We start from the raw sequence: 27,570 nt of genomic DNA, 5'->3' as shown, positions 1-27,570 counted from the left end.
CCAGTCAAAATGTCCCCCTTTAACAGATCAAAATGGTTTAAATATGAATATGTCGCTCCTAAGTAGACCTTACAGGGTGCATAGTGTTTGAAAGTCGCACATGTGGAAATTTAATGTTAAATATGTCTTTACAGAGAAAAGCCTCCAAACCTATGTTCACTATAGTAAGACTGACAATAGGAAAACACTTGCTTGCATTATTACACGTAATAATGGTAATTTCAGTTAGGAAACAGCTAAAAATATAACTTGAGGACTCTTTTTAAAAGTTATCAAAATCCGAATTAATGGTAAGATCGAATTTGTAATAATTATTAAGGAAAAAAATACTTTTGGAAAGTTACCTTTTCTCTGTTTAACGCTTCTGGAAGCCATTTGCATGAACTACAACTGTCAGCCAGAAGCTGAATAGCCCTCTAGAGGAGGTGTCAAAACTTCTCTCAGAGTGGAGACAAAGGCTTGGGAATAGGGAAGTGTTTGTATCTCCGTCAGGAAAAACATTTGGGCTGTGCCCAGGAACTTGATTAACTTCAAAGACGGCCTACCCTGTCAGAGGCAAGTGTTATCTGACACCTAGACAGGGCCTGTATGTATTTCCCCCAGCCAGACAGGCTCCAATCACAGCGAGAGAGGAGCTTCCCCCAGCGCTGGTTTGAAGTGACCACAGAGGAGGGGTTGCTCAATTCCTTGGCACATCTCTGGGGAGGGGATATAAGCTCTGGTCAAGGGTAGAAAGGTTTTACCATCTTGGATTTAGAGGGGACACTGTGGGATTTTTTGCTATAGGGCACACAGAAGTGCTGTAAATGTGGGTAGGATTCCACTTCGCAACATTTATTGTATTGATTAGAGAGAGGCCATGAGTCACCCCCAGGCTGTTACCAGGCATAAATATGGCACTGTAAGTTACCTCCTCAGTGCAATATTGGACCTGTGAAAGATCAGAAGAGGATTAAACCTGCTCTCTGAGATCTGAGAAGAGCCTCGAAGACTTGGATTGCTCTCTCTCTTGTACCCAGGACAAAGAAGTGAACTCCAAGGATCATAAGGGTCCTAAGGCTAACCTCCTGTTCATACTACAGGCAAATAACAAGCTATAAAAGGCATTTGCTGCAACTGCCCAACTGACCAATTCTAACCGGACCTCCTCTGAACCCTGCTGGTGGCTTCTGCTGCAGTGAATCTTGCCCCCCCCCAGTGCTGTTTCTGAGGTACAGGACTCCTCAGTTGTGTCAAGGTCACTCCTCCTACCATCCTGAGAAACCCGGTACTTAGAATCTTTTTGGTTCCAAAGGCTACAAGAGGACTGGAGCAAACCTGCCAAGCCGAACAGATGAAGGTGTGTGTGTAGCCCACTCGGCTGAAGATTCAGGTTTCCCCGACTTGGAGCTTTTTTGCAGGAGCAACTCCAATTCAGGAGGGAGAACCTGGAGAAGCTATCCTGCCTCATGGAGCCTTCTTTGGCTATAGCCGGTAACCTTGCCCTGCTGGAGGAATCTGAGCTCCAAAAAAGTGACTAAATCCGAACGAAGAAATCTTCAAGTGGCGAAGAAGCCAAAAGTATCCAGCTGGGGAGGGACTTTCCTTGGACCCAAAATTAAAATTTCTTTAACTCTGAGCTTTCCTGCCTTAAGTCAACACCTTCACCAGCACCTTGTCCGGCGACTACCAGGCCTCGGGAGCCCATCCCAGCTACAGCTTGCCCTCTTCTCCCACTGAAGATTTTGGACTTCCATTTTAGAAGCTAAGTTTGAAGGTAATCAATGAATTTAACCCGGAATACAAGGTGCATTTTTGGAAATAATTATTTCCATTGGACAGTATAACTAGGCCAATTATTGAGATAGATAAATGTTTTCTTAAAAAGGGGAACAAAAGAGATCTAGCAAGTGAAAGATTGATATCACTGACAAATATGATTACCAAGATATTCAAAAGATTAGTTCTAAAATAACAGAATATTTGGTCTGTGGACAATTATCTTACACCTGCTGAGCAAGCTGGCTTTCAGAAGGGTCACTCTACAGTCAACCATATTTTGGTACAATTACAGAACACACCAAGACCCATATGCAATACAGGGACCATGTGGCTTTGTCCATTTTGAGTGGCCTTCAGTTCATTAGAATAGTTAAGACCTTGTCTAAATTGAGGGCTTGCTAGATTCCTTCAGGATTACCTTCCATTATCAAATGTCTGAATGCCAAAACTTGGCCTCAAACTGAATGATCCTTAAGGGGGAAACTAAAAATAACGAGTTTAAGCAGTAGTGCCTTCTAGCTCACACATTGTTTTGACTTTTTACTGCAGAGCTTCCAATAGCAATTGCCAAATCAAATAATTTTTTCCCAAAAATCAGCAATAAATATGTAGGTTCACTTCCACTTGCAGATAATCTAGATTGGGTAGACTTTACACAGTCTAGCCACAAATGAAATAGACATCTTACATCATGTTATATATTGGATTAATGGTTCACTGGGGTGTGAGCCTTGGTCAAGCAGCATCCACAATCCTAGTCAGGGAAAGGCACAAGCAAACCCAAAGAAAATAATTTACTTACCTGTATCTGTAGTTGTCCGGTATTGGAATCTTTCATAGATTTATATGGTTGAATCATTCCATGTCGTCGAGATGGGAGTCCCCGGTACATCAAAATAGCAATGTAAAGCTAGTATAAAGTAGAAAGCAGGCCCAGGCCCATTTCTGTTTTGTAACTTATCTACATTGTTTTGTAAAAGAGTCCAAAAGTCAATTCTGAACCAATCAGGACCTCTCACCCTCTAGAACATTCCTGAGAGAACCTTAGACCCTCAGATTTTCATAGCACGCATGCAACAGAGCCACCTGTAAAAATCCGAAGGTGAGCCTCTAAGGGGAGGAGGATAGGTGGCATGTAAATCCTCAAAAGATTCCAATACTGGAGAACTACAGTTACAGGTAAGTACCTCATTTTCTCTCTCCGGTATTAGAACTTTCATAGATTCACATGCAGGAATCAGAGTAGCTAGCAGACAGCAGACCATTTTTTCTTGTATCTCTCTAAGTCTGTCAAATCCATATTGTCAACCTTTAGAAGAGCAGATACAACTTAAACTGCCACACTTAAAACTGATAGCAATTGAATACATAAACATTTGCATAATTTAAACATAATATAAATAATAAATTATGCAGGTAGAATATAAAGGAAACAACAACAAAAGAGTGTTCCTGTTCTGGTTAAATGGAAAAATGCACAGAGCACAAGGAACCAACAAAGCCCATTTGGTTTGTTAAGAAAGCCCTCACTCACCGACCTGGTCGGTGACTTGCTTCATCATCGGGCGCCACCGGGTGTTACCGAATGTCACCCCGGTGTGCTGCGACGCCAGAATTACTGCGGAGCTGGTCTTGTGAGGATGAGAGGGCTATGTGATAGATTATGTGAGCAGTGTGAAGTGGTGAGTTAAAATTGCCTTGTATGTATCAAAAATTCTTTTAATAAGAGATCATCAAGGGCAAGGTTAAAAATGTGATGGTTAGTAAGGCCAACTAATTGGATGGTCTACTACCACTAACATTAAGTGAAAACGTGAATGGTCAACATGTTTCAGCCCGTGTGGTATAATTAACCTGGCATTCGTCAGGACCTAGAGTGTAAACCTCGGCGGTATGGGCACGCTAAGGCCCACCCAACCAGAGGACTTGAAAGTAAAAAATGTCTGTGAAGTGCAAAAACGAGGGGGCTTCACCACCCGAAGGCGGGACGCACACAACCTCAGGTCACTAAAGATTAGAGACAAAAAGTAAAAAGCACTTCACACGGGATGAAATTCCACCCCATAGACCGCGGGAGGGAGGGGACGGCGTATTTGGCACATCGCCCACAACGCCAGTCTCCTGTGATACACCTGATCAGTCCTCGGAACCGGGTGCCGTTTTCCGCGTGCTATCAGCCCATAAACTTGTTTACGTCCCACTTTCATTTCTCGCACAAACCCCAATATGACGGACGGCACCTCTACCTTTTTATTTAATAACTACACGCACAAATAGACGCACTTATCAGGGCGCCAATGCCTTTCACATACATCTTTAATACTGTAGAGAGACGTGGCATAACATTTACCACATGTCTATTCTTTTATGCCGCAATAACAGCAACGTAATAACTGCACTGCTATGTAAATATTGTATGGTTTTGAGAAATGAACAACATACTGGAATGTCTGTTTCGTTTTACACAATGCCGAAAATATATAATGAAGATGTATGGATTAGCTAATTGTTTTTTAATCATGTGCCTTCCGAAAATAGAAACCAAGCAAACCCCTTTTTTTAGAAGTAACCAATAATTTTGCTATATGCACAGTAAACCCAGTGGAAGTCACTAGGACCATTAACTTTTTTGAACCAATCGTTAATATATGATCTTTTGGATGACAGTGCTCGAGATGCAGGCATAATAGCCACGCTTATAACAATTTAAATAATAGTTACTACCGCCAATGGGTTAGATAAATTTCATGCAAGATATCACGAACCCGGATATCTATGCTTACATAAATTTGTTTCATAGACAGATGTCTTTATATAGTACAAGTTTGTCTGGACTACTTACAATGTTTTATCTTAACATGCTATATATCGGATGTTAAAACAATTGCACTCATGAATTGTCTTGTTTGAATTGACAGAAATTGTTTTAAAGTTGAAGAATTATATTTTCGTACTTGAGATACTGGTAATATATGGAAACAACATTTGTCTACGTGATTTAGCCAACCTAGGTATTATGATTGTATTCCAATTTTTCAATTTTTTAATTGCACTTTTTCTACGGATCTACCCTTCTTTGTTTTGGGACCTTGGGATCTTTCTCTTTGATTGATCAATTGCATACTATAATACCTTTTTTCTACGCTTACTAGACTTTGCCGTCTTTCACAATAACTTTCAAAACACGTATATCGTTTCTCTCTGAAATTTCTTCTGCGCGGTTCTGGATTTTTCAATACTCACCACATTTGACTTTATAACCATCACCTCTCTTTGAGCATGAAGATAAGCCTGCTTACTATGACATCACAAAACCAAGTCAATTGCTTTCCACTCTAGGTGTTTCCTTTGTTTTCTCTTGGGGTCATCTGCTTTTAGACCACACAACTAAAACATTCTTTCTTATATCCTTCAACAGCCTTGAGAAAGCCCCGGCGCAAATCGCCAAGAGGGGGCGAAACACGTGTCGGCTGTCCTTGCTCTATGAATGAAAATAAAAATAAAGGAACTGCACTGCAAACAAAAATGTCTCTGTCCACCATTTTATGATCTGGAAAGAATGGATATTAATCTTGGAAAACTAATGTAACTTTATGTGGAGAACACACTTACCACTTTTCAAAACTGTTTCTTCAATTGAAGCTCAAGAGGTCCAGAGCTTCAAGTGTGTCTCCACCCACCTATCAACATTACTTATTCAAGTGTTGTTCAAGCCTTAAAATCCCTGGACCTTTGCTACCCCATTCACATATAAATATATGGATTTTGAAGGCCCAAACAACTGATTTTCCTCAAACTTACTAATCATCAGTATAAGAAATTCACCACTGTGGTATATAGAATAAACTAACAAACAATGGCATCATACAACTCGAGACGCGACAGACGAAATGACAGACTGGAAGCAGCATTTGACCCCACAGGCGCAACTATTAGTCGAACACCCAGCACCACCAACTTAATGTCAGCTAAAAGTACCTTCCAGGCTTTGGAAAAGGTTGCAAAGAAGGAGACCTCAAAGTGGTGGGAGGTAGCATCCCTCAAAAAATACTTGGAACATAATCTCATCCCACGGGGTTTACGCATTTTGATCTTTCCTCCAATTGAAACAACAGCTCCCGAAAAACTACAACTATGGGAAGACAATCTTCGTACTGCCTCTAACAACATGATCCGACAACTTATAGACATTGCAATGGAAGAATATGAAACTAACAAAAAAGAAGTTGACATCCTATCCAAAAGAATTGAAGATGCAAACTGGGGTGAGATTACAACAAAAAATTATGAGATCCTAAATAAATTTCTGGATGAATTTGAAGAAGATATTATCCAAAGAAAAAATCGGAAATTTAGACGTGACCTGCAGGACTATCAACAAGGGAGGGTGTACACCTTTGCACAAAAATATGATAACATCAACACCTCAAACGAGCAACACGGTTAGCGAACCTATACAGACACCATCGTCATCTGAGGCAGGGTCAGTAGAAAATCTATCCATATCATCTAATCTGAGACCGCAGGTAAATTTTCGGGAGGAGGTTCAACGACACAGCCTAGGAAACATACAAGACAACCGATCACGGCCACCAAACCTGGGTACACCAAAACCAAATACACTGGGTGTACAAACCAGAGCAAGGAAAAGAGAACAACATCTGACCAAAACATAACCAATAACCTGGTACTCAATCTGTCTACTACTACTCTGTCGGAAACACACAATCAAATCCTAAATAAAGGCTTGTCCTTCTGTCCAACTGCTCAATGGGATCTAGTGAAAACCAAAATAGACCTCTTCAAATTCACTAGAAGATTAAAACTACATTCTTCTTTCCAGGAAAATCCGAGAAGACGGAGGACGACCAACCACAATAATCAAACCAGTGACCTGTCTGCACAAGACTTGGAAAACAGTAATCTTTTACTTCACCTATCCTCTGAAGTAATACCGGATGACTTGGAATCACTCACCACAACTGCAGATGAACTAGGCATTGACATTTTCCATACTAAACCGAATCCCTTGAAGAAAAAATCAAGATTCACCCCGTCACTACCACCTGGAAACTCGATTGATATGTTTTTCTCTAAAGTAACTGAAGATCTAAATAAGGAATTTGAAAGGTACAAAGCGAAGCAAAAATATACCCCAAAAAACATCACAGCCAAAGAAAGACTTGCCCTGGCTGAAATACGACATAATAAGGATTTGACAATAAAGGAAGCGGATAAAGGGGGAAATGTAGTAATTTTAAACACCTCAGACTACCTCCTAGAAGCACAACGACAATTGGATGACAATACATGTTACCAGGTTTTGGAAAAGAATCCTACGCAACAAATCCAAGAAAGACTATCTGCATTACTTGACCTATGGTATGAAAAAGGCCTCCTCAGTATTGAAGAAAAGAATCTCTTATACATCAAAAACCCAGTGCTACCAACTCTGTACCTATTACCTAAGGTGCATAAACCAGGACGAATACCGAAAGGAAGACCCATAATCGCTGGCATTGATTCTGTCTGCTCCAACCTAGGAGCTTTCATTGACGCAGAGCTACAGCCGCTAATGAAATCTCTTCCGTCCTTTATTAGGGACACAAAGGATGTACTTCAAAAACTAGAAAATATAACATGGCAAGAAGATTTTTCTTAATTGCAATTGACATTACCAGTTTATATACCTCAATTAAACACTCAGATGGTATAGCTGCCACTAGAAAATACCTGCAAACCAGCTCAGTTCATTTAACGGCGCGCAACAGAATGATCCTTGAGTTTCTTGAGTTCTGCCTATTTAACAACTACTTCCTCTTCAATGGGAAATACTATTTACAACTGCGGGGGACTGCAATGGGGGCAAAATTTGCACCCCCATATGCCTGCCTCCTGATGGGAATGGTTGAACAACATTGGCTGTGGCAAGAAAGATCGGAAGATGTAACAGACAACATAATAATGTGGGGTCGTTACATAGACGACATTTTAATGATCTGGCAAGGAACCGAGGACAAACTCAGATCATTTATCAAGTCTATGTCACCGAATCAATGGGGTATCGAAATTACACACAACATCTCGAAAACAGAAATTGAATTTTTGGACCTGACCATCTACATTTCAGAGAATCAGCTATACACCAAAATCTATAGAAAACCGAGCTCTGCAAACTCCATCCTACATGCCACCAGCAGCCACCCTGCCCACACCATTACAAACATCCCAGGAGGAGAATACAGAAGAGCACGCATGAACTGTAGCTCTATGGAAGAGTATGAAATGCATTCAGCAAACATAACCGAACGCCTGAGACAAAGAGGTTACAAAGAACAACCACTGACTAAAGCACTCACCAAATTTAAAACATCTGATAGACAGAGCTTATTGCACAACAACCAAATACAAGAGAAGAAACAAACGATTCGCTTTACAACTGAATACAATAGTGGTCAACAACATATTCGTAAGACCCTACAAAAACACTGGCACCTGTTGAAAGATAACCCAACCCTGTCCGATACAATACAAGATAAACCTCAGATGGGTTTCTCGCGAAGCAGGAACTTAAGAGATATCATCTGTCCATCTTTTCTAGACATCCAACCAAAACCCAGAGCATTTCCACCGCAGACCATTGGTTTTTTCACTTGCATGAACTGTTCAATCTGCAAATTGGGCAAATCCAGAACTAAAGAGGTCTTAATCAATGGCAACAAATATAAGATCAAAGATCTCATCAACTGTGAAAGTACCTATGTTATCTATCTAATAACATGCCCCTGTGGACAACAGTACATTGGCAGTTCTAAAAGACCTTTGAAAGTCCGAATACAGGAACACTATCGTAATATCCATGGTACAGACACTAGACAGTCCCTTGTAGAGCACTTTCTACAGCATCACAAAAACAACTTGAGCTTCACCTTCGTTGGATTAAAACGACTAAAAATCCCCAAACGAGGAGGAGATTTTGACCAGATGCTTCGTCGAGAAGAGAGCTCACTAATTATTGGAATGGAAACTGTAACAAAAGGGCTTAACCAGGAATATGAGTGGCATCAGTGGCTGTAACTGCTCTCACGCTTTTTTCTGTGAGATGATGTAATAATCGAACGGACATAGACACAGGTCCAAAACAGTTGAGAGAAGCTATAGACTATGATTTTTCGTTTCTCACTCTTCAGTATGCGAGATATTGAAATAATGTCATGGTCAAAACCACATATATAACAGATGTGCCATGGACAAAACCATATATGCAACAGATGATATGTATAATTACATCTGGGTTTGTAAAATTGTGCACCTTGTCTAGAATTAGCCACGATGTTTGATTACTTTTCTGACATAATCTATTCAAATTGTTGTGTGAAAATGCTGAGACCTAATGTAGCAATACATTCTAAGTGAAATACTAAGATTGTTACAAAACGATAATGGTTTAAACCACTTCTATATAAACGATCACTAGATGTGGACCTAGCCTGATGCACTTCTAGGTGCTCAAAAATGTGTGCTCATATCCCGGTCCCTGCATGCCTTAAAGCTAAACCATAACTGCCATTTACAGATGATGCTAATGTAACACAAAATTAAATTTATCCCATCTGCTAATCAGAACAAATCAGCTCACTATTTTTTCGGTGTTTTAAATGAGTATAAGATAATGCATAAACTGCAAAAATTTACCATTATGCTCAGCAGGTATCTATACCTCTTATAAATGGCGCCCGCCTTATCGAGCCGTTTGGGAGACCATTCCAAACAAATGCCGCAGCAAACTATCTCTTGCCTTTTGCTTAAACGCGTTTGTTGATAATAAGCCAAACAAGTACGATGTACGCTTTGCACGTTTATCTTTTAACCTCAAATAAATAAATAAACACTCCAAAATCAATTTTGTTCAAAGACTAACCCGTCCTTGAAGTTACTACTTCCGGGTCATTTTTCTCTAACTTCCGGGTCGCTTTCTTGAAGTACCAGGTTCCCGCGACTATGGGTAGCGCTGGGATTCAACCCGAGACCCGCCATACCGGAAGAACCTTAGGACCAGAGGCACTCGCCTAACAAGTAAGTCCCATGTGCATGCCGTTTCTAATTCGTTCCACATATCTCCTGTAAATCACGCATACATACCATCCCCCTCCCTCATGGACGGAAACGTCCGAAATCACGGAACACACTAACAGCACGCCTACTTCGACTACTGTGTACACCTATTTTAATTACCGCTGCATGTCGTGCCGTTTTCCAGGTGCTATCAGCCCATCTAATAGCACGCCAACTTCGACTACTGTGTACACCTATTTTAATTACCGCTGCATGTCGTGCCGTTTTCCGCGTGCTATCAGCCCATAAACTTGTTTACGTCCCACTTTCATTTCTCGCACAAACCCCAATATGACGGACGGCACCTCTACCTTTTTATTTAATAACTACACGCACAAATAGACGCACTTATCAGGGCGCCAATGCCTTTCACATACATCTTTAATACTGTAGAGAGACGTGGCATAACATTTACCACATGTCTATTCTTTTATGCCGCAATAACAGCAACGTAATAACTGCACTGCTATGTAAATATTGTATGGTTTTGAGAAATGAACAACATACTGGAATGTCTGTTTCGTTTTACACAATGCCGAAAATATATAATGAAGATGTATGGATTAGCTAATTGTTTTGTAATCATGTGCCTTCCGAAAATAGAAACCAAGCAAACCCCTTTTTTTAGAAGTAACCAATGATTTTGCTATATGCACAGTAAAACCCAGTGGAAGTCACTAGGACCAGCAGGGGAGCAAGATGGCGGCCGTGACCCACGGCTGAGCTGCAGCGTGTAAGCAGTGATGGCTCCGCCGGGACGAATCCTAGGAAACACCCCGACAAATTAGGCGCACCACTCCGCTCAGGGTTGAGAGAGGGATTCTCTTTTCCTTTAAGTGGCGGCTACTTTGAAAAAGCGAATACCACCGAGCGCTAACTAAAAAACATGTACGGATAAAATGCGAGGAAAGTGAAAAAAAAGCGATCAGGATTTTCTTGAACAAACAATTAGAAACCCGATGCCGCTCTTTTCTTCTTACCGGAAAGCGCTGTCTTGTGAGGTGCTGAGAGCTGCCGCGGCACTTCTCTTCAGGATCGGACTTGCCGGCAGGGACGCCGGCAGAGCCCGCAGAGCTCACGGACTCAGGGGGCGGGTCCACACTGACCAGGTGAGCGGCTCCAGCCACAGCAACAGCGGCGGGAGCGGGAAGTGTAACGCGGAGCCCGTGAGGTGCAGGGGCAGGCATCGGAGATACCAGCAGGCACGAACGAAACAAGCGGAGTGGCAGCCTTCAACGTGTATGACCACAAGGCTGAATTCAGGAGGTAAGCCGGTATCTAGCAGGCGAAACGCCGAAATCAGACCAACTCCAAAGGAATCAAGGGATACAGAGGCTATTAGTTGCCCAATAGTTGTTGCCGCAGAGGGAACTATAGACTCTGAAAAAAGCAAAGCAGGGATATTTTCTAGGGCTACAGAGAATCAACTGGCATCAGTGCTGCGTACTCCTAAGGGAATGAGGCCCCCAGCAGCTAGGACAAGACAAGCTGCTGCCACAGCTGCCGCTACAGCATCAGTGAGCGTAGTGGAGCTCATGAATCGTAAGGAGAAAGAGAAAGAGAAGAAAAAATTGAAAAATAAAAATACGGAGATGGTGTCTGTGGCAGGGTTAACACCACTACCACTACCTACTGATGGGAACATCGGGTTGGAGCAAGAATCAGGACAAGATGCAGCTGTCGTGGCCACAGTGGACTTTGATGCTGATAGTAGGGCTCCTGGAGGCGAAAGATCTGGGACCTGTGAGTTGGCAGGCAAAGAGCCTGTCAACAATTCTATCGCAGTCACTGAGATGGCAATAGCATCCTCAGCGGAGGAAACGGACTGTCTAATCGAGCCTGTGCTTAATCATGAAATTCCCTCTCAAACTGCCGACATTATTGTGAGTGTTTGTCAGGCGGACTCAGACCTAGGCCAGCATCACTCTCAGGGCACAGGTGATACAGGTGGTGTACTAGCAGAGAATGCAGCGGCTAGCCCCATAGAGGGCCATACTTTAGGTCAAACCTCAGGTCAAGATCAAGATCAGAGAGCCGAATCTGTCACCCGGAATGGCCTAACGGATGGAGGGAAAGAGAAAGAGAAAGAAAAAGAGAAAGAGAAAACCCCCAGCGAGTGTTTCTTCTCAGTGACTGAGGAGGCCGACTGGTCAGCTGATGATGAGGAAGAGGAGCTCAATAGCTCGGACATTGACGGCAGCAATTTAGAATCAGAAAGCGACCCAGAAGGGGAGCCACCACAGACAGTTAAAACATTGCACTCTCAAAAAGGTCAAGATGATCTAACATGGGACCACTCCCCTACGATTTTGCTACAGGGTAACCTTAACCAGGCGGCAGATCCCTTGCAGGATCAGGTGCCCTTATCAACATCACAGGATACCACACAACCCTCAATGAACTCAATGATGTTAATGATGGAATCGATCCATCAGGGTATCACAGCACATCGTGAGGAGACCAGATCCGATAGCCTTAAGGCCCAGGCTACCATGAGGAAAATGAAAGGGGTGGTCAGGAAGCTTTCAAAAGCTTGTGAGAACATGGGAGATAGGGTTTTAAATCTGGAAGAGAGAATCGTCTCTACTGAAGCTGAGGTGGCAACCGCAACAAGAAAAGTGGAATCCCTAGATACACAGGCACAGGACGTCCAGTGGAAGCTGGAGGATTTGGAAAATAGACTAAGAAGAAACAACCTTAGAGTCTTAGGGATTCCGGAAGGTTGTGAAGGACAGGACGCTAAGGCTTTTATTGTTAAAATATTCGAGAAAGCATTCCCAGATGTCGCAGGGTGGAACTGGACTACTGAAATCCAGAGAGCACATTGCATACCATTCAGGATGAGGCAGAATGCTAGAGCAGATGATAAGCCCAGAGCAATCCTGATATATATAGGAAACTTCTTGCTGCGCCAATCTATTGCAGAAAAAGCCAGACCAGATTCTAAGAGGGCTTTTGAGGGTGGCTCTTTCTTTGTAAGGCCGGATTTTTGCCACACTACTGTGGAACGGCGATGGAGATTAAGACAGTTAATCAAGCCATTTCAGGACAAAAAAATACAGGTGTATCTCATTAATCCAGCTCAACTTAAAGTTATTCATCAGGGAAAGACTCTTTATTTTCCCTCAGAAATCAAAGCTCGGGACTTTTTAAACTCAGTATAGATTGAGCTTATGTTTAATTAGCACTTCTAAATTAGACTAGTTCTAGGGTGGTATAACAGTGCTAATATGTGCGGCTAAGGGCAAAGCATAAATTTCAAAGGTTTGAGATTGTGTTGTGTTATTGTATGTTTTCAGGAGTTAAAACAGTTTAAAGGTGTAAAAAAAAAAAAGAGGGGGGGAAAAAATAGGCAAAATAGGCAAATAAGGCAAAAAAAAAAAAAAAAAAAAAGGGGGGGAATCAATTGGTTTCTACTTTAGTGGGTTTTGAAAAATTTTAGGGTAAGGGTGTTTCCTAATTATATGTATTTTTTTTTATTTTTGAATTCAGAGCCCACTGCACGCTGCATCCATCACACGCACAGACTTAGTCTGCGCGCTCCTTCTGGGTGGGGGTCAGGGTCAGGGGTGGGTTCAGGGGGGGCTGCGACACGGGGTGGGAGGGTGGGACATGGGGGGGAGAAAGCAAAAAAAAAGAAAGTTCTCATAGCTAAGATGTATATTGTCGAAAATGTTAGTTCACCAATGCTAAGGGTATTCTATTCATTTGAAGTTTTCAGGGGAATAATTGATTGGATAGACCAATGGATACGATTCTTGCAGGGCTATGTCTAAGCTAAACGTAGTAAGCCTTAACATAGGTGGCCTGAATAACTGGAAAAAAAGAAGGAGGTTGGAGGAGTATATCAAGATAATAGGGGCCGATATTCTCTGCCTTCAAGAAACTCACTTGCCGTGGAAAAATAAACACTGGTTGAATTTTAGGGGATATGAAATTTTATCATGTTCTTCACAAACAACTATGATAAAAGGGGTAGCAATCATTGGAAAGACAGGATTGGGGGGGTTAAAAGATGTAAGTCAGATATGTCTGGACGTTGGGCTATATGTGAAATGAACATAGGTCTCACAATTTGTACAATATACGGGTCTAACCTTGATGATCCGGCAGTAATGGATTATTTAGAGCAAGAGTTAACAAATTGGTCAGCCCCGGTAATAATCTGTGGAGATTTAAATATTTCAGCAGATTTTACATATAGGTGTGTATATACAGGTCGGAAGCCACGGGTATATAAGGCGATATCCTCTGTTATTAAATCCCATGGTTTGATAGATGTGTGGGGAAGCTTAAAGGGAGATAATCCAGGGTTTACGTATTTTTCACACCCTTTTAACAAATATACCAAACTGGATTATTTTATGATAACAGCTAATTATCTTCCAAATGTGGAAATAGTAAGGTTGCCCAAGATAATCTCGGATCATAATCCCCTTGTGTTAACAATTGCTGTCAGTCAACAAGGGAAAAAAGGTAGACCTTGGACTGTCGATAGGAAGCTTTTAATGGATAAAAATTATATCTCGCATTTGAAAACTTGGTGTCAGTCATTTTTTGATGCAAATAGATATAGTGCTCCCCGCAACATTGTCTGGGATAGTTTTAAAGCTGGTCTGAGAGGTGAGACAATCAGTTATGTTGGGCGAATGTGGAAGAAAGGCAAGATAGAGAGGGAACGGTTATTGGGTAAATTGGCAGATGCAGAGGAACAGCATAGGAAAGATGTATGTCAGGGGTGTCAGGGTAATCTAAGCTTAGAGCGACTGAATAGTATCAAGGCTGAACTCCAGTTACAATTGGCAAAAAAAGCTGCAGCCGGATATCATTCATATAGATCTGGAATGTACGAAACAGGGGAAAGTGCCGGTAAGGCTCTGGCTCTGCGGATAAGGCAGGCTGCTTCAAGGAACATCATAACCGAAATAAAGGAAGGAGATCAAACTTATAAAAAGTCAGATGAAATCCTCGATGTTTTCAAGAGATTTTACCAAGAGCTTTATAAGGAAGAGTCAGAAAATGATGATCCGGGTATAAATTGGCCGGAAATGGGTACCAAACTCACCGCTAACCAGAGAGAAAAATTGGAATGTAGTATTACTATGGATGAATTATCCGAGGCATTACAGGATCTAGCATCAGGCAAGGCGGCAGGACCTGACGCCATTCCTTTGGAAGTATACAAATGTCTAAGGGAAGTAATAACACCCTTATTATTGGATCTATTCAACGGGGTTATCAATACCGGGGCTATCCCGGAATCTTGGACCGAAACAAATATTGTGGTCTTCCATAAGAAGGGGAAACCGAAAGAGAGTCCTGGGTCATACAGACCTATATCATTGATAAACAGTGATAACAAACTATATGCTAAAATCATGGCGACACGGCTGGCCAAGTTCATTGGGACCCTGGTTTCTCCCTGGCAGCACGGTTTTATTCCAGGCAGAGGTACAACCGATCATATAAGGAGGGTCATCACATTATTTGATATACAAGCTGCCGAAGGAGGGAGGGCTGCTATGACCCTTCTAGACGCAGAAAAAGCTTTCGACCGCGTCAGGTGGAGGTTCTTGTGGCGGGTAATGAGAGACAGAGGTTTTGGCCCTAAATTCCTACAGGCAATTGGTGCTATGTATGCCAACCCAACGGCTAGGATCCATCTTATGGGTGAGCAGTCAGGCAGGATCTACATTTCAAGGGGCACGCGACAAGGGTGCCCGTGCTCACCCATTCTTTTTGCTCTGTATATAGATCCTCTAATAAATCTTTTAATGGATAGTAAAATTAAGCCAGTGGTTACCAAAGGATTTCGGACTAAAGTACTCGCCTATGCGGACGACGTTGCTATTTTAACCACGGATCCTGATGGTGCCCTGAATGAAATTGTTAAAATCACTTCTGAATTTGGGAGACTATCTGGATACCGTCTTAATGCAGCTAAGACGCAGGTATTATGTACCGGTAATATAAATAAAACGGATAATAGATATCTGGACTCAGTTGTCTATTTAGGAATTACAATTAACGCCCAGCCAAAGGACATTATTAAAGATAATTTTGAGCCATTACTTATCAAAATTAAACAGGATTTAAGGAGAATAGACAAACTTCATCTATCAGTTATAGGAAGGGCAAATGTTATTAAAATGTCTATTTTTCCTAAAATTTTGTATAAATTTAGGTCTATCCCTTTCAAAATTGAAGATGTATTGATAAAGGAAATGGAGTCGATATTCATGAATTTTGTATGGCAGTATGGTAAGGTTAGGAGATCCAGTAGGCTCATGTCTCTTCCTCAAGAAAAGGGGGGGTTGGGAATGCCCAATCTCAGGTATTACAATTGGGCCTGCTTCCTTACAGGGATGTCCGTGCTTCTCTTTCCAGATGATGCTAGATACAGCCAGGGAGCTATCCCTACTATTTACCACCTGGCACTGGGGGGGGAAGTACATGGGATATTGTCAAGGAAACATGACAAACGTCTCTTTAAAGCCTCTGGTTATAAGACTATTGGAGATATTTGGGGGATATGGTCATCTATTTGCAAAGATCAGGACATCCCAAAGTATAATCAGCACACCCTATTATGGAAGTCAGATTTATTTCCGCATTTAAGCGATGATGGCCCATGGAAGCATTGGGAAAGACAAGGGATTAATTCCTTAGGCCAAGTAATGATTAAAGATGTCTGCAGACCTCTAGAATTGCTGAGGACACGGTTTTCACTCCAAGGGGTCCAAGTATTTAAGTATATGCAGCTGGTTAATACCATCAAGTCGAAAAGACCGGGTTTGAATATATCTAAGGAATGTGCTTTATTAGATTATCTGAAAGGTGGAGGTCATAGAATCAAAGATTTGTACAGGTTACTTATGGAGAGCCTCTCTGACGATTTGATCAAGGTGGAGGAGAGCTGGGCTTACAAACTGCAGGATCCTGAAATTGATCTCGACAGAGCACTGGTAATGGACAAAAGGTTTCTGAGATCATCAAATCTAAGAGCACAGCATTTTAAGACTCTTTTTAACCTATACTATACACCAGCTAAACTGTTCAAATGGGGTAAGAGAATGGATCATAATTGTCCTAGGTGTGGCAATGGGCCAGCAGACGTATTACATATGTTTTGTAATTGTATAAACTTGGGACCAATTAAAAATGAAATTGAAAAGTTTTTAGAGGGGCTGCTAGCTGTTAAAATTGACCTATCCCCTACACTTTTAATATTTGGCTGTGATGTAAAACTAGGTTTGAGCATAGAGATAGAGGCGCTGGTTTTTATCTCGACACGTGTTCTTAGGATATTAATCGCCGCGGCGTGGAAGGATGTGGAGCCTCCAACTTTCCAAATGTGGATGTGTAGGCTGTTAGGGATTCACAATATTGAATCGGAACTTTATGCCCTTAAAGGAATCAAATCCAGAGAAATGGGTTTACGTGTATGGGCACCAGTGGCTAGTTGGAGGAAGGCAAGATGCGCGACCCTCTAGACTAGATAAAATCAAGAGATGCCTCGGCCATTTCTCTGCATGTTTGGTTTTACCCGGTTATTTATTCCTGTCTTTTTTTTTTTTTTTTTTTTATTATTAAATATTGTTATTGGTTAATGCTGTTCATATCGTATTTATCATATTATCAAATGTACTTATATATGTCTATATTTTACGTCGATTTATTTATGTATAATGATAATCTTAATGTACATCTGGCTGTTGTGAACTTTCAATAAAAAAATTTTTTAAAAAAAAGGAAGTCACTAGGACCATTAACTTTTTTGAACCAATCGTTAATATATGATCTTTTGGATGACAGTGCTCGAGATGCAGGCATAATAGCCACGCTTATAACAATTTGAATAATAGTTACTACCGCCAATGGGTTAGATAAATTTCATGCAAGATATCACGAACCCGGATATCTATGCTTACATAAATTTGTTTCATAGACAGATGTCTTTATATAGTACAAGTTTGTCTGGACTACTTACAATGTTTTATCTTAACATGCTATATATCGGATGTTAAAACAATTGCACTCATGAATTGTCTTGTTTGAATTGACAGAAATTGTTTTAAAGTTGAAGAATTATATTTTCGTACTTGAGATACTGTTAATATATGGAAACGACATTTGTCTACGTGATTTAGCCAACCTAGGTATTATGATTGTATTCCAATTTTAATTTTTTAATTGCACTTTTTCTACGGATCTACCCTTCTTTGTTTTGGGACCTTGGGATCTTTCTCTTTGATTGATCAATTGCATACTATAATACCTTTTTTCTACGCTTACTAGACTTTGCCGTCTTTCACAATAACTTTCAAAACACGTATATCGTTTCTCTCTGAAATTTCTTCTGCGCGGTTCTGGATTTTTCAATACTCACCACATTTGACTTTATAACCATCACCTCTCTTTGAGCATGAAGATAAGCCTGCTTACTATGGCATCACAAAACCAAGTCAATTGCTTTCCACTCTAGGTGTTTCCTTTGTTTTCTCTTGGGGTCATCTGCTTTTAGACCACACAACTAAAACATTCTTTCTTATATCCTTCAACAGCCTTGAGAAAGCCCCGGCGCAAATCGCCAAGAGGGGGCGAAACACGTGTCGGCTGTCCTTGCTCTATGAATGAAAATAAAAATAAAGGAACTGCACTGCAAACAAAAATGTCTCTGTCCACCATTTTATGATCTGGAAAGAATGGATATTAATCTTGGAAAACTAATGTAATTTTATGTGGAGAACACACTTACCACTTTTCAAAACTGTTTCTTCAATTGAAGCTCAAGAGGTCCAGAGCTTCAAGTGTGTCTCCACCCACCTATCAACATTACTTATTCAAGTGTTGTTCAAGCCTTAAAATCCCTGGACCTTTGCTACCCCATTCACATCTGTTTCCTCAACTGCCCAGATATTGGCTACTGCTCAATATTATGAGAATAGGGATAAGGAAGACAAGGAGAAAGCGGAGAAGAAAACTAAAGAATTAAAAACGAAGGTTCTTCTGCAACAGGCTTATCCTCCTCGTTCTGCTCAGCCCCAATTTCAACAGCTCCCACAGTTTCAGAATCTGTTGCAGAAACCTGAGTCTCCAGCTTCGCGATTTCCATTGGGTCCTAATCAATGTGCTTACTGTAACGAGGAAGGTCATTTTAAGATTAGGTGCCCGATTCGGTTACAACGTTATGGCGGATCACAGCCACGGGGTCGTGGAGATTCTCGGTCAGTGTCCAGAGGAAGAGGGCGTGGTGCGTCGTCTCAGGAACGACGTCCCACTCCCCCTCAGGACTCTACGAATTATTTTGAATAGCGGAATTCTCAGTCTGCACAGTATTACAATGATGATTATTGCGCAGATGGTGAGAATGCTGATTTCCTCACTTGCTAGGACAGCCATAGACAGAGTAAGGGAGTCGTATCAGTTCCAGTGGATCAGGATGGACCTTAAGTTGATGTTGTGACATTGGGTGTTGCAGAACCATTTCTTTTGGATACTGGTGCAATGAGAAGTTCTATTATGCACTCTAAACTCCCTGGGGCACCTTTGTCTGGCTTAACAAATGTTTCGGTAGGATTCTCTGGCGCCCCATTTAGCAACCCTGTTTCTTGTCCTTTGCCTATTTCCATTGGTCCATACGATTTAGAATATCCACTTCTTTTGACAACGGGTTGCGGAGAGAATTTATTGGGTTTGGAATTATTGAAATGTCTGGATGCTACATTGTATTGCTTACCATGTGGTGTACATCTTACTTTAGGTGCTAAATTGACTTCTCCGATGTACGTATCTAAAGACCAACTGCCGCTCAAACTACGTTCGCTCCCTGCTACGCTTTCGGCTATGGGTCCGAATGATGTTGGTTTGCTTCAAATTCCACCTTATGTTATTACTTTGAAGCCTGATGGTAAGTTACCACGCATTCCACAATATAAAATATCTAACGATGGTGAAAGAGCGCTGTTGGCTATTGTTCATGACCTGGTTGAGAAGGGTGTGGTCGAGGAGACCAGAGGGAATGTTTGTAACAGTCCTGTTCTGCTTGTTCTAAAGCGTACTGATCCTTCTCAGTCACCTGTGTACCGTTTTGTGATAGACCTCCGGGAGGTCAACAAAATTGTTGTTCCTCAGTTTCCTATTGTCCCAGATATCACTGCCTTGCTTACTACGATTCCTGCTTCGGCAGCTTGGTTTTCAATCATTGATCTCAAAAATGCTTTCTTTAGCATTCCCACTGCTGAGGAGAGTAGGGATCTCTTTGGTTTCTCTCTTGGAGGTCGAAGTTTTCGATTTAAGCGTGCACCTCAGGGCTATTGTGAGAGTCCCTCCATCTATAGTCAAGTCTTGAAGTCTCAGCTTGACACCTTTTCTTTGCCGTCTGGTGCTACTCTTATCCAATATGTGGATGATTTATTAGTGGCTGCTGATTCGGAAGATGTTTGTAAAAATGCGACTGTGTCACTTCTGCGACATTTGTCTGATCTACATCACAAAGTGTTGCTTTCTAAGTTGCAATATTGCCGACAAGAGGTTACCTACTTAGGTCATCTCTTGTCAAAGGAGGGAAGCCGATTGACCCCAGAACGTATTCAAGCAATTGCGCAAATGTCTGTACCATCCACACAAAGAGAGGTGCGTGCTTTCTTAGGCATTACCTCTTATTGTAGACAATGGATTCCGGACTTCTCCCTACTAGCGAAACCTTTGTTGGCACTCACTCTGAAAGATACGCCCCAACCGTTTCCTTGGACTGATGAATGTCAAAAGAGTTTTTCTGATCTACGTACTGCTTTGTGTTCAGCTCCTGTGTTGGGTACTCCAGATTACAGTAAACCCTTTACACTTTATGTTCATGAGAAGGATGGTTGTGCATTATCAGTTCTGACACAGCAATTTGGAGGGAAACAAAGGCCATGTGCCTATTTTTCGGCAACGTTAGATCCAGTTGCTAAAGCATTACTTAGCTGCCTTAGAGCAACAGCGGCAGAAGCAAATTTCTATTCGTCAATCTGCTGGATTGGTGTTGGATCATACTCTTAATGTTATGGTGCCACACGCAGTAGATACTCTTTTGAATAGGACGAAAATCCAGCACTTAACGAGTGCTCGTTTGTCAGGATATGAGTTGACGTTGTTAGCAAGTCATATACATATAAGGAGATGTAATGTTCTGAATCCAGCAACCTTGTTGCCTATCTTGGATGAGAAAAATGTACAAGATCAGCATGATTGTTTTCTTCGTAAGGAAGAAGAAACTAAGGGTCGAATCGATTTGAAAGATACACCACTTACGGATCCGGATGGGATCTTGTGGGTAGATGGGTCTTGCTTTAAGCTTCCTAATGGCGAGACTACAGCAGCTTATGCTGTTACAACTCTACATACGATAGTGGAAACTGCACGTATTTCACAGAATTCAGAGCAAGCTGCAGAGTGGATTGCATTGAGAAGAGCATGTGTGTTGGCGAAAGGGAAAAGAGTGACTGTTTAGATAGACAGTCAATACGCGTTTGGCGTTGCCCAAAGTTTTGGCCGTTTGTGGAGAGAAAGAGGATTCTTTACCTCCCACGGCACTAAAATACAGCATGGTCAGTTGGTGAGTGATCTTCTTGAATCACTTACCTTGCCCACTAAAATAGCGATTGTGAAGTGTAGTGCACATCAAAAGATTACTGATGACGTGGGTTGGGGAAATGCATTTGCGGATGAAGTAGCGAAAGAAACGGCACGGAATGTTGAGGGTCGTATGTATGTTGCAGGACCGGCAAATTGGGTTCCAGAGGCTGGTATGTGTGAGGACACAGTAGAAAGCATGAAAATGATTCAAAAAGAAGCAACTGAGAAAGAATTGAGTAAGTGGAAAGAAAGTACGGGGATGTTGGATACGATGGGATGTTGGACAGAATTGTCAGAGCATCAGCGATGGTTGTTACCAGATGCGTATGTGTTACCTGTGGTCACTATGGCTTATGGACCAGCCCATATTAATGCAAGGGGTATATGTAAACTCCTAGCTCCAGTATGGCAAAATGAAAATATTCCTAAATGTGCAGAAAATATAGTGAAGCATTGTATTGTTACCTGATGCATAATCCAGGAAAGGGAACTCCAACTCCAGCAGGTCACTTTGCTCCCCCACGTATCCTTTTGAGGTATTACAAATAGACTACATCCATATGGAGCGTTTTAATAATCTTAAGTATGTCCTGGTGGTGGTTTGTGCCTTTTCCAGATGGATAGAGGCCTACCCCCTAAAGGACAATACTGCTTTGTCTACTGCCAAAGTCCTTCTAAAAGAGTTTTCCCGAGGTTTGGTTTGCCGCGCATTGTCTGGAGTGACAATGGGAGTGAATTTGTAGGTCAGATCATGCAGAAAGTATGTGTGGGTCTTGGTATTAGACAGAAATTTCATGCAGCAAACCATCCTCAGTCAGCAGGTTTGGTAGAGTGTTATAATGTCACTCTCAAACTTAAGTTAGCAAAGATTCAGACTAGTACAGGGCTTTCCTGGCCTGATGCCTTGCCCTTGGCACTTCTCTCAACAAGAACGACTGTACATTCTGGTTTGGGGCTTAGCCTCACCCCAAAAAGTACTCAGACATTCCGTATCCATTGTTGGTTGACTATTTGCATGACCTCACCACTAAATTGCGTGTTATTCGTCAACAGGTCCAAAACGCTTTGCTGGAGGCCTCCTAAGATCCAGGACACTCCATACTGGGTGTGTCTGAAAAACTTCCAGAGGTAGAAAAATCTGGAACCTTGTTGGGGGCCGCCGAGACAAGTCCTACTCACCACATGTACAGCAGTGAAGGTCGTCGGAAAACGAAACTGGATCCACGGCGTGCACTGTAAGCGGGTACCATTGCCTTTACCTTACGACCAGTGGGTCCGAGAAGGCGTTGGTGACAGTGAGAGTGAAAAGGTACCTAGATTCGTACCTTTCAGCAGTGCACGCCTGGATTGGACTAGTTCAGAGAAAGAGGACGACGACGTTTTGCAGGAAGCTGTACCTCCACACCTACAATTAAACACATCGGATTCAGAGACTTTATTTAAAGACGAGAGGATACCTGGCAAGACTCGATACAACCTGAGAGAAAGGCTGCCTAAGAACAATAACAGTTGTGCTTTATAATTCTTGCCTTGTGTTAAAAAGTGAAATATTCCTTTTCCACTATCCATCAAGTTGCAGGGTCACGGTAGGAGTCTTAGGCTGGGCCCTGAATAGTGACTAGGTCAACAGGACTTGCAGTGTCATAGGACGGCTAACAACCACAGCTAAGTGATTAAGGAAGATTATTGTGAGCAACGCCTTTAGAGTAATGGATAGCGTAGGAAAAGAGAATGATGTCAAAATTATGAAAATAAATCATTATAAGAAATTATTATTCAGTCGTTGTGGCGTAGCATTATGTATTTCAGTATGTTTATGCAGTTTATTAGCATGTGTAGGATGGATTGTACACAGTATGCAACCAACACCTGTCCCTACTTCTACTTCTTTGATTCCCTCTACTACTATTTCTCCACATAAATTTTATGCACTCCCAGACCATGAGCAGATGAGAAGAATGGAGTATTTTAACAATTCATTTATCCAACTCTTGCATCAACATCAATTGGTAGTGAATACTACTGATTGTTGGGTTTGTGGGCTCATATCACATAATACAGAGAGAGGAATGCCGTATTTGGTTCTTCCATTTACGTACGAAGGTTCTGCCTGGGCTTATCTGGCTATGTTTTCTAATGCATACCAGAACCTACTCCGATATCCTCCCGGTGGGTCCAATAATGGTGGAGTGGATTTCAGTCATAGCTCTTTGATCAAGGGAATAGTGACCATGGCAAAAATAGCTGATATTATCAAGATTCCCAAAGACGAAAAGAGAACATATGATGGCTGGAACGTGACCCGGTATGTCACTAGTCTCACTGATAACATTAAACAGAAGAAATTTGCACCAATTTGGGTTTTACCCCAGAGAGGTAATCTGTGTTTACAAATAAATGGCCAGAATACCAAAGTTAAGCAAGAAAGGAGTAATTGTTCCCACATATACGTCTATACACTCTTGACCCCTTCACCGTTAGTTCCATCACAAGGCACATACTTTATCTGTCATGATAAAGCTTATACATGGCTTCCAACACATTTTTCGGGGACATGTTATATAGCTTTCCTTCTCCCTCCGACATATACTGCTCCTGCAGATCACCATAGAAAGAGATTGGGTAGAGGGGTAATTGATGCAGAAGACACGGCCGGACAAGAAGGAGGAGATTTCCTGAAGGGAATTCTTCCTTTTTGGGGTCCAATGGCAAATAGTAAAAACATCAGACGCTTGGTTCGTGTGGTTGATGCTACCATAAATATAACTTCTGGAGCATTGAATAATTTGACAGCTGAAATTCAGGCGGATCGCCTTATGACTTTGCAGAATCGAATGGTTCTAGACATTGTCTTGGCTGATAGAGGCAGAGTCTGTAAATTGATTGGGTCCATTTGCTGAGTTTACGTTCCAGATAATGCCTCTATAGTATACCAAGCCATCTCTAAGCTACATGTCATCTCCAAGTCCAGTCATCAGGACACTGGGGATTGGTCTGTGATGGGATGGTTTTGGGGACTACTGTCCACATGGGGATGGAAAGTGTTAACTTTCCTTGGAGCGATTCTAGTGATCATCTTTTCTTGTTGCCTCGGTTTACAGTGCGGTCCAGCTATTTGCGGACTTTGTGCCACTGTGTGTGTCTCTAAGCCGGTAACACAGGAAACAGAGAACATCAGAATGATGTTGCAGCAACACCTCAATGACCTCATGACCATCGATATCGATTCAGACTAACATGAGTCTTTTGTGCTTTGCCTGAGTATGGCAAAAGGAGGGTCTGAGGTTACGCGGTTTTTGACTTCGCTTCTTATCTAGCCGCCATTTTGTATTTAACCACCATTTTGTGTTGCCTCACTCAGGCAGCACGGCGGACGGGGTGAACGCGATGTTTTTACTTTTGCAGCTGCTACGTGTCCTTCCCGTTAAAGAATAACTTCTGCCTATGTTTATGAAACCGATGTCAGGGTCTCCCGAGTTTCGTAAGTCCATGTCTAGACTGATTAATCCATGTCTTACTCCACTGTTTGGGTCCCACCATTCTTCTCGACTTTATCTTGTTTAACTGGCCTTCGCTATTCTCTTTGTGTGTTCTCTTGTTACATAGACTGTCCTTTAGAGCATTCAACGTGTTCTAGCACCTGCAAAATTGAATTACAGGCACTAGTGTTGATTAACCTGAAGGGAGGAGAGCACACAGGGTCTGAAAGGACGGTGTGTTTTAGACATTCAATAACTTCTTTTCGAACTATTCCTATTCGTCAGTTTTGTATGTTTTGGGAGTTGGCATTGTAAACTTGTGTACTATGATAGTTTGTGCGCCACGGAACGAAGTGGCAGTCTCGTGATAACATACCCATTGGTGTACTTACAGGACCAGAGTGTCACCTGTCTCTGTCTGCCAAAGCAGGTGAACCCGGAGATCTTAGGCGTGCCCTGAGCCGCCTGGCCCGTAAGGTCAGGTACTCCAGGAATAGAGTCTTCCTCTTGAATTTGAGACTCTGCATTGGTACCTACTTGTAGGTACAAAAAACACCCACATAACACACCAGCTCTTTTCAGATCTACCCTACATCTAAGCACTCTAAATACATTTTTTACTCTAATTTTTTACACTGCTTTTCCCCGTGGTGTGCTTAGGGTGCGCGTACCGGGAAGCGTACATGGGAACTCCCCCGCGAAAATAAAAAAAAATAAAAATTTATTTTTTAGCCCTTCAGGGTCCTTCTAGGCCCCCCTCAGAAAACCTAGGGGGTGTCTACCATGCCCCCTTATAATCCTTTCCCCCTTTTTATTTTCACCTCTTGTGTCTCGATTCTACCGAGACACAAGATGGCGGACTCTCCGGACTGTTTAGAATGTTGACAGACACCCGAGAGCCAATCAGCTTTCCGCTCGCGCACTTCTGTGTCGCGCCGGGTGCGCTCCCCGGTACGCGTACCGGTAAGCGCTGGAAGCGCGCATATAGATATATATGTGTTTTTGAACCTCGTTTTCGTAAAAACCACTGGAGCAATTTTAACCAAATATAGAAAAGGCACTTCTGCGTACCAGTCCCTAAAATTTTGCAAAATTTGGTGTAATTCTGTTCAGCGGTTCGGGCTGTAGCCTTGTCTATTCGTCCTATGGAAATTAACATGGGGAAAAAACGTTTTGGGACCCCCATTTTTTCTCGGCCCTCGCTTGACGAATCCCTCCGAAACTTCCAGGGAAGAAGCGGAGCGGAGCTGGCCTAAATTTTGGAAAATTACACCTAAATTCCTCCACTGGCGCCAAAGTTATTCCCAATAGAATGTTGCGACCGCCAGTAGGTTATATATATATATATATATATATATATATATATATATATATATATATATATATATATATATATATATATATATATATATATATAACCTACTGGCGGTCGCCAGTAGGTAGTTATAGTTAGGATTTTTTTCAATGTTAAATCTCAAAATTCTATTTGGAATAACTTTGGCACCGGTTGACGAATCTGCCTGAAAATTTCCTGAAAATGGCCTCGTCGAGCTCCGGTCCTTCCTTGAAAGTTTGGGGGGGATACGTCAAGCGGGGGCCGAGATAAAAGGGGGGTCCCAAAACATGTTTTCCCCATGTTAATTTCCATAGGGCGGTCGATTTCACTTTTAACCCGAACGGCTGAATGGATTTCCACCAAATTTGGCAAAATTGTAGGGATTGGTAGCCTGATGTGCCTTTGCTATGTCTCAAGATATGTGCTGCAGTGGATTTTGAGTAATTTAGGTTACAAAAAATATATATATCTATAGCAGCGCACCGGTGCGCGCACCGGGGAGCGCTCCGGGCGCGTGACGCGAGGTGCGCATGGAAAGCTGATTGGCTCTCGGGTGTCTGCAAACATTCGAAACAGTCCAGAGCGGCCGCCATCTTGTGTCTCGGTAAAATCGAGACATAAGAGGTGGCTAAAACAAAGGGGGAACTGACCATAAGGCGTCAGGGATAGACCCCTTTGACCCCCTAGGTTTGATGTGGGGGCTATAAAAGGGCCCCGCGGGGCATTTAAAATATTTTCTTTTTTTTCGTTTTGCGCGGGGGAAGCGCCCGGTGCGCGCACCAGGTAGCGCACCGGGGAGCGTAAAATGAGGGAAAAAGATGACAGAGTTTTTTAAAAAATGAAATTTTTATTTAGAAATTGGAGGTAGTTCTAAAAAGAACTTTTTTTTTTCTTCTTTTTGTTGTTTTATATTTTTTTGTGTTTTTTGAACTTTTTGAACTTTTTTTGGCTTTTCAAAACAGTTTTATATTTTTTTTGTATTTTTTTAGGGGGAGAAACAAAAAAAGGGAATTGAAACTGGCTCAACTGGAGCAAAAAAACAAAAAACCCCAAAAATTACTTCTTTTTGGGGCACTTGTGATTATCACCTGCAAGGACGATGAGCTTAACGCTTTTTTCGCCATAGGCGATAAGCTTGCCACATGCAGAACAAGTGATTTTAAAATCAGCAAATCTCGGCTGAATGCAAGGCATCACCTTGGATGTTTCTGGTTCTGATGAGGTGGGTTGGTTTCTTTGGGAGGGGGTCCTTGATGACTG

General features: G+C 42.0%; 1 protein-coding gene and 1 pseudogene across 4 annotated transcripts in view; one reads left to right on the top strand and one right to left on the bottom strand.

The window, feature by feature from the left end:
• STK33 (serine/threonine kinase 33) overlaps positions 1–27,570 on the bottom strand; it is a 1,296,925-nt gene that overhangs the window by 494,275 nt on the left and 775,080 nt on the right. The gene's annotated exons all lie outside the window — the stretch shown is intronic.
• On the top strand, positions 23,352–24,731 carry LOC147731051 (endogenous retrovirus group PABLB member 1 Env polyprotein-like; annotated as a pseudogene).

Source organism: Lissotriton vulgaris, chromosome 2_1 (genome assembly GCF_964263255.1).
Source record: "Lissotriton vulgaris chromosome 2_1, aLisVul1.2, whole genome shotgun sequence".
Classification (NCBI taxonomy): domain Eukaryota; kingdom Metazoa; phylum Chordata; class Amphibia; order Caudata; family Salamandridae; genus Lissotriton; species Lissotriton vulgaris.
Note: the sequence above shows the minus strand (reverse complement) of the source record. Positions and strands in the feature narration are given on the sequence as shown.